Source organism: Ursus maritimus, unplaced genomic scaffold (genome assembly GCF_017311325.1).
Source record: "Ursus maritimus isolate PB19 unplaced genomic scaffold, ASM1731132v1 scaffold_35, whole genome shotgun sequence".
NCBI lineage: Eukaryota > Metazoa > Chordata > Mammalia > Carnivora > Ursidae > Ursus > Ursus maritimus.
Genome location: NW_024426119.1, coordinates 6,842,807 through 6,850,905, shown reverse-complemented (window position 1 = coordinate 6,850,905; position 8,099 = coordinate 6,842,807). Strand labels below are relative to the sequence as shown.

General features: G+C 58.9%; 1 protein-coding gene across 2 annotated transcripts in view; it reads right to left on the bottom strand.

The window, feature by feature from the left end:
* Positions 1 to 7,351, bottom strand: part of PAK6 (p21 (RAC1) activated kinase 6) — a 39,719-nt gene extending 32,368 nt beyond the window's left edge. Inside the window, exons 1-2 of one of the 2 annotated variants that reach the window (XM_040620454.1) lie at positions 6,586 to 7,351; positions 5,746 to 5,827 (exon numbers count right to left, since the gene is read on the bottom strand). The gene's annotated coding sequence lies outside the window, so the exon portion shown is untranslated. Of the gene's footprint in view, positions 1 to 5,745; positions 5,828 to 5,967; positions 6,533 to 6,585 lie in introns of those variants that run through there. The other variant, XM_040620455.1, reaches the window with a different exon arrangement.
* Positions 7,352 to 8,099: the final 748 nt, after the last annotated feature.

Here is an 8,099-nt window from a genome sequence, read left to right as displayed (position 1 = left end):
GGGGGGGGGGGGGAGCAGAAGGCTCGTGCCTGACCAGGTAAGGGTCCAGACCGGAGCCCCAGGGAAGGAAAGAGTGTGAGGAAACACGCTATTGGTTGCCCAGGCCCCGTCCCCAACTGTCTGGGGGCAACACCTTAGCTCTAAATGCAGATACTTCACACGCTCTGGCCTGTGGCCTCTTGGGAACATTGACTCCCTGGCTACAGTGCTCCCTGAACTCGGCTTTCTGCATCTGCCCTGGGTCAGTGTTAGACGGCATGGCCTGTCTAACTGCCACTTGGCTGGGCCGGCCCATGTTTAGAGGGGCCTGGAGGGGCCCAGGCAGCTACTGCCATCCCTTCGTGGGGGCTTTCCTTCCTCAGTCTCTGGTCCATGCCTTGACTACCCCAGGGATGGTGCCCGCAGGAACTTTATGTGAACACGGACTTGGCGGGGGTCCTGGTCGCACTGCCATGTCCTCACCAGTGGCTGGCACAATGGCCTTTGCTGGGATGACGGACTGTGTGGGGCCAGCTCTTCCTGGCTGACCATCCTCTCCTCCCCAAGAGCTCTGCATGCATGCTCACTCCTGGCCTTGCATTCTTGCCTCTGGGCCTGACTTCATCCCTCCCTGGGGATGGGACCCCACCTTTCTGGGTCCCAGACCCACCATCTTCCAGCAAGACCCCTATAGTGCAATATACAAGTTCTCTTGTCCAGCTTGGGCCTGGTGATAAGGGTGACAGATGACAGGCGACAGGCCTCCTGCTTCTGGGATCTAACCCCGGACATTTAATTTCCTGCCTGGGTTCCTAGTATGTACTGGTGAAAAGACCACTGGAAATAAAAGGGTGTCCTGCGCGCCTCTTCTGACTTCTGCCCAGAATCTCTCTTTCATTCCTGGATACCTTCGTCATTACTTTCTTCTTTGGTTTAAGACACGGCTGCCAGCCTTATGGTAAAAGGTAAAATGCCTCCTGGGACAAGGAGAATGTCAAATCAATCCATTTATGAATTAGCTGGTTCTGTTTATCAGAGAGTATCCTGGAGGAGGGGTGGGGCAGTGTGGGGGCAAAGCCTCTCCTTGGGGGGCACTGAGCAATGAACTTGGGCTGAGCTGGGGCTGCTTGCTGAGCGAGATGCAGGGGCGGGGTGAGGCGGGGCGGGGCGGCGGGTGTGGCAAGGCCAGGTCCCTGTTAGGGCAGGAGGCACAGCCGAGCATCAGGACCTGTCTGGCCTCTTAGTGTGTTGGGCCAGGCTGTCTCCTCAAACCATCAGGTTCCGCTGCAGCTTTTGCCTGCCCCTGCTTGGGGGGCACCGTTGATGCTGCTGCTGACAGAAGGGCAGCCTGGGTGGTGAGGGAGTACAGGACTGGGAGGTGGGCACCCCGAAGGCCTGAAACCAAGGCTCTGCCACCAGTCAGCTGGGTGATCTCAGGACCCACTTTGCTTCTCTGGGCCTCTGCTTCCCTCTATAGTATTATGGGGCTTGAGTAAACATTCTTAGGGACTCCTTTTGGCTTGAAGGTGCTATGGCCATCCGAGGTGGCGAGCTCCTTTCAGGGGCAGTCCTTTCCTCCTCTGCACCCCACCTCACGGCCCCCAGACTGTGCTCTGGATGCCCGTGAGGTGGTGGAATAAATGGTCCCCCGGCTCCCTCTCCCCTCTGTGCCTTCCTGTGCAATTCCTCATTTGAAGCTAAAAGAAAGAAAATGGAGGCTGGAGGCTCCTGGCCAGGAAGCTGAAGCAAAGAACCAGTCCTCCCGGTTTTCACCCTGCTGCTGTTCCGGCAGCCTTCAGGAGCTTGGGCAGGCCGGCAGGCAGCACCTTTACTTTACCTTGAGTAAAGGTGACTGGCTGGTAGCTATTTGCCCCCCGGGGTGGAGCGGGCTGGGTCCCTGCTGCACTGGGATCAGAGACCAGAACAACCCACTAGCTGACCTGAGCTTTCTGGACCTGCTTCTCTGAGCACCCAGAGGTCCCCCTCTCCACGTCCTGATCAGCCTGAGTGTGCAAGAGAACACAGATCTGCCTCCGCCCCCTTAGCCATTGGCCCCGGGGCTTGAGTGCTTTGAGACCTGGGCAAACCAGAGCCAAGCAGAGAGACGCCAGCATTTGCTGACTGAGGCAACACTTCGAGAGGGGAAGGTTGCCACAGAAAACCCACAGGTGTGCAAAAAAAGTCATTGTCTTCCCTCTGTAAAGACCTGGGTCTCTGCACTGCCTGATGTGTTATAAAGAGGTTTGATAGAAAATGGTGGCCACCATGGGTGTCCCTTTGCTGGGGCTAATGTGGCTCCATGCAGTTTTGGGGGAACCGGAACCCATTTTTCGCATCCGTATTCCCCCAGCATATGAAAGTATGTCATGTTCTGGGACATACTTTGTTCTTGTTTTTTCAGGTGAACAGAACCTGACATTACCTTTCCTAAATCCATAGAACAGATAACTTTGGCAGAAAAAGCATAAAGTCTCTGAGTCTGAACCTTAATGGTTCCTGACATTTCTAAGTTACTTGCCAGAGTGATCAAGAAGTCCCCTGTGTGGGGCGCCTGGGTGGCTCAGTCGTTAAGCATCTGCCTTCGGCTCAGGGCCTGATCCCAGAGTCCCGGGATCGAGCCCCACATCAGGCTCCTCCGCTGGGAGCCTGCTTCTTCCTCTCCCACTCCCCCTGCTTGTGTTCCCTCTCTCGCAGGCCGTCTCTCTCTCTGTCAAATACATAAGTAAAATCTTAAAAAAAAATAAAAAGAAGTCCCCCGTGGTCTTCGGTCCGGCCCCCTGCAGGCAGCCTCTCCAAGTCTGTGCTTCAGATGGGGCTCAGGAGTACATCGTCCCTCAACGAATCAGGGCCACCACGGGACAAAATTCCAGACTCAAAGAGGGGACCAGGCCTCTTGATTCCTTCACTGTCTACTGCCTAAGTCCTCAAGACCTGAAACTAGACCCCAGATGGAGAAGGAAACTCTCCACAGACTCAAGTCATTCCTTAGACAAACTCAGGGGCAGACAATTTGCTCTTCAGGAAAGACTGGAGCTGGTACCACATTGCTTCCCAGCGTTCTCCCTCTTCCTGCACTTGTCTGTCTCCTTGAGCATTCATCCTCCACCCACTGCCGTTCGAGCTGCTTCTTCCTTTGCTTTCCACTCTCAACGAATCCGTTTTTGTCCATCTTTGTTAAGTTCTATGTTAAGATCCATCTCCCAGCATTGGTCTAAATTCATAAATTATCTGGACTGGATGGGTCATGGCTGACAGCTTCAGCCATGAGTCTGGGGCCCAGGGTGGGCCGAAGAATGCCACCACCCTGTTGCTGATCCAGGCTCTGTAGCTCAGCTGGTTTCTGGTGGGGTCAGCTCCAAGCTCAGCTTCCCTTTCCACTGCTCTGCTGAGGATCTGTTAGCTCCCCAGGGGACGGGCTTGGTCCTTCATTTATCAGCACTTTCTCCCACCCCCTGTCCCTGCCACATGTGTTTTGTACTTAGTAGTCAGGCAGCCCTGTTCCCTCCCTGCAAGCCAGCAAGCCAGGACCAGGCGCCAATTGCCATTTCCATGTGCTGCCTTGAGCGAAGGTCTTGCCAGGAACAGACAAGTCAAGTTCCCCTTCGACTCGTGCATCTCACCTTAGCCCTGAGTGGGCCCTCAGGCTGAGCTCAGAAGGGGGCAGCTACCAGTCAGCATGCTCCCCGGGGGCAACAGGGCCAGCTTGGCTTCAGGGAGTGGAGAGCTCTTTCTGCCTCCAAAGCTTCCATTTTCCATGCTCCCTTCCAACCGGTTGGCTCTGCCTGTTTATGAGGTTTGCTAGCAACCTTCCTACTGCCCAAGTTAGTCCTGAATTCTGGGCCTTCCCACTTACAGTGTGGAGGGTATCCTATGGGAAGGGCTCTGCTTCAGGCCACAGGACAGTCCTTCCTGCTTTCTGCACCCAGGGCACAGTGTGTTAAAATCATGTCTGGGGGGCGCCTGGGTGGCTCAGTTGGTTAAGCACCTGCCTTCAGCTCAGATCATGATCCAGGGGTCCTGGGATGGACTCCCGCATTGGGCTCCTTGTTCAGTGGGGGGTCTGCTTCTCTCTTTCCCTCTGCCCCTCCCGCCTGCTCATGCTCTCTCTCTCTTGTTCTTTCTCAAATAAATAAATAAAATCTTAAAAAAAAAAAAAAGAAAAAGAAAAAGAAAAAGAAAAAGAAAAAGAAAAAGAAGCATCTCTGGGACTGTTTGGGTAAGGAGCACAGTCTCTCAGCGTCTCCACCTCTGTCCTGCTCAGCGCCTCCCACGAAGGTGGGCAGGTCATAAGAAAACCAGCCATCCAGAGCCCTCCCCAAGCCCTCTTAAAAGCCCAGGCAACCTTTCCTCCTCCTGCCCCTTATGCCCCCTATGCCCTGCCCTCTATCCTCTGCTTCCTCCTCACCCAGGCAGCTGGTCTGCTGTTTGTCTGGCATCCACAATCTCTGTCACTCTGCCCCCAGCTGGCCAGCTGCCGCTCGGCTCTGCACACCTGGGAGACCCCTAGGCTCAGAGTCACCTTGTGCAAGGAGGCAAATTACTGTCACAGCTGGGTCATTTTCCTCATACTGGAGCCAGGTATGGAGATTAATTGAATGGGAGACACTTATGGTTCATCTGGACTCCAGTCCCATGTCCTTCTCCAGGACAGAGGGCATTCCTGGTCATCCTTGGGAATTGTGCTGAGTGGACTTTGCTGTGGCTAGAGACCCCAGACCGGCCTGCACCTTCCCTGTGCCTGGTACAGCCTAGAGAGCTCAGCTCACAAAGAATCATCAGTCTGTCTTTGGGGGCCTGGAAGGTCTATGCAGCCCCCACACTTCCACCTTGTGCCCATTCTCAGGTGCACAGAGCTTTTCACCCCAGCTGGGTGTTTCTAGAAGCCTTGCTCCCAGTGCCAAGCCCCTCCTGGCTAGGCACGCCTGTCAGTAGGGCTCCCAGGTTTGCCACTCCTAAGCTGCAGAGGGGACTCCTTCCTTGGCCCAAAGGCCTTATTCCTAGCTGATGAGCTTCTGTGGGGCCGAGTCGGGTGGCCTTGAGTCCATCCACTACTCCTGGAACCCCATTGCCACCAGAACCAGCTTAGGGAAAGACCCCCACGCAGGACCCTCCAACCTTGCTCTGTGACACCAGGGAAAGAACAAACTGTGTACGCTGGATTCACCTGGCTTCTCGGTGGGGCCCCGGCAATTTAAACCCCGAGCTCAGTGGGCGTGACCCCTGGAGCCAACCAGGTCATCAACCCTGCCGCAGAGGTGGGGAGCCTGAGGCCTGTGAGAAGGGATGGTGCTCAGCCAGGCAGCCCCCCTGAACCTGACCTGAAGCCAAGTTTCAGAGTCAGAAGCTCAGCCAGGTCAGACTCTGCATCAGGGTGTGACTGCGAGCCCCAGCAATGCTCCATAAATATTTGTGGGATGAATAGTTGAGCCGAGTGCCCCAGAGGTGGTGGGGTGAGAGGGGCCTCCCCGAGGGGCGTCCGGGTGCACCACACCAGCTCGGCCCTGCGGCGGGAGGGGGAGGTAAAGGCAGAAGAGCAGAAAGGCAGGAACAAGCATTTCTCCCTCGGGTGGGAAGCCAGAAGCCAGCTTGCCCCGGGCTCTTTCAACCTCAACCTGGAAAGGCCGCGGCGGAGCGGGTGGGGTGTGGGGCTCCTTCTCCTAGAAACCCGCAGCCTCTGCCCCTGTCCCGGGCGGTGGGCGGCCCGGACGCCTGGGCCCCCCAGCCCCGCCCGGGGAGCCCGACCCGCAGCGGCCGCAGGGGCCTTACCGTGGCCACTCCTCGGGGCCGCCGGGCCTGGTGCTCCTCCCTGCAGGCCGGTGCTCGTCTCTAGCCCAGGAAGAGGCACTCCCTTCAGGCAGAAAAAGAGAAAAAGGAACAGAAGCAAAGCTCAGTGCTTTTCTGGCTGAGCCGCTTCTCCTGAAGGCTCCTGGTTGGTGTCGTCCTGCCTCTGTGGGCACACAGCCGTCCTCCCCCTGGCGGCTTACTCACCGGTGTGCCCGTGAGGCTGCCAGCTACACGGGGGAGGCGGGGGGAGGCGGCGGGAGGTGGCCCACGCCCCTCTGCCTGACACGCCGGAGCATGCTCCGTGGGGGCCGGGGGCTCGGGCGGCCCCCAGCGGGGTCCTGAGGAGGGGGAAGCCGTGCCCCGGCCCGCACCCCGCTCGGGGCATGCGTCCCTGTCGGCTGGGCCGGGGACACACTTAGGTGCTGACTGGCACTACGCGGTCGAATGACACAACTCCCGGGGGCTGTCAGAAGGGGGGGCAGCCGAGGCTCCGTCTGGCCCCCTGGCGGGTTGGCTTCCATCCTTGGCCCAACCCTCTGCACCATTCCCGACTTGGAGGTGCTCCCGAGTCTCTGTCCCGTGGGCTCAGAGGGGGACTGGGCCTGTCTGAGCTCGATCTGCGCCTCACCTGTTCAGGCCGGGGGCTTGGGGTCCCTTTTCCACAGCACCCACCTCAGGGCCCTGGGGGGCCCAGCATCCGTGGGGTGAACTGCTGCCAAGTCCCCCGTCCCCAGCCCTCTGTCCTCAGCAGGGGTGGGGGTGGGGGGTGACACGCGCCCTCTCACACACACGTGGGGCCACACCCAGCACAGAGCCACCTACCTGCCCAGGCCGGCCTAAGCCAATCCAGCCTCGCTCTTCAAATGCCACTCTGGCCCTAGAAGCCACTCGTGTACAGCAGTATCCTGTGGGAGGGGAGTTCAAAGCCAGCCCGGGAGGACTCCAGTTAGCACGGACCAGTCTCCCCTTCTCTCCTGACACCTCCGGAGGACACGGCAGCCCGATCACCATGTCTGCTATTGCACTTGGCCAGCCAGCATCTCTCTCCCGGAACCTCGGGCCCCCACAGCATCTTCCATGTCCTTAGGGGGTGGCAGCCGATTCCTGACGGGTCCCATCTTCCTCGGAGCCCAAGGTAGAGAGGGGAGAACGGGAAGGGGCGGGACCCAGGTGCAGCTCGAGTTTCCAGCTCCCAGAATAATCAGATGCGAAAGGGAAGGAAGAGATCTCAGGGCCAGCAGGTGACTCAGTGCCAGTGGGCCGGCTTAGTCACCTGGATGGCTGCTCCCAGCTCCTGGCACATCAGGCCAGTGCCCTCCCCCATCTGCTGTCGACAGCAGGGCTGTCAAAGGGCGCGTGGCCTTGGCCGGGGCGCGCCAGCTGGCCCGGGGCTGCCTGGCAGGCTGCACGGCGCGCGAGCTCCGGCCTCCTTCCCCGCCGCAGCGCGCCCCTCCTCCACCACGCACCCAGGCTCACTTTGGGATTTCTCCATTAAATCCTCAGGCAGCGACCTGCTCGTTTGGGGCGCTGAGCTGCTCCAACGTTGCTTGGCAATTTTGATATCGTCGGGGGTTGCTATGGGGAGGAGGGTGATGTCATTGACACAAAAAACCCACTGAATTTACAAATCAGCTGGGGCTGGAGCTATTTATAAAAACACGTTTTTCCCTGCCTTCCTTTACTGAGGGGGAGGGAAAGGAAGGGCTGCCTGCCAGGCTCAGAGGCAGCTCCCCAGCCCGCAGAAGCCAGAACCCCCCCCCCCCAGGCGCCCCACACCACAGAGCTGGCTGGCCCTGGCCGCAGCTGGGCCAAACTCCCCTTTCAGGGTCTCAGCTGGAGTTGCTGTGAAGGGCACAGGGAGAGCGGCACACAGTGGGTGCTGGGCAGCGTGGGCGCCAGCTTCCTGGGGAGGGGGGGGCACACAGTGGGTGCTGGGCAGCGTGGGCGCCAGCTTCCTGGGTTGGGGGGGCCAGAAGCCAGCCACTCAGACCCTTTAGAACCAGGGGGATGTGCAGGTCGGCAGCCTGAGCCCCTCTGGACACCCACAGGCCAGCTTCCCTGAATACACCAGGTGGAGCCTGGCCTTCCAAAACGCCCTCCTGGTTTCTGAGCCTGTCTGTCTGCTTCCCTAGCTCCTTTTCTCCTCCCAGTGTCCAACTGCGGGGCCCTAGTCTTGGCCCCCTGCCCCTCTCTCACCACACTCACAGAAACACCATCTTCTCCCTGGCTCTGACCGTCAGCCTGGACAGGCTCCCCCAGAACCCGTGTCTGGCTGCCCCACTGCAGACACCACCCCTGACGAGCCAGCTCCTGCTCCGAGGGCCCACTGTTGCTGA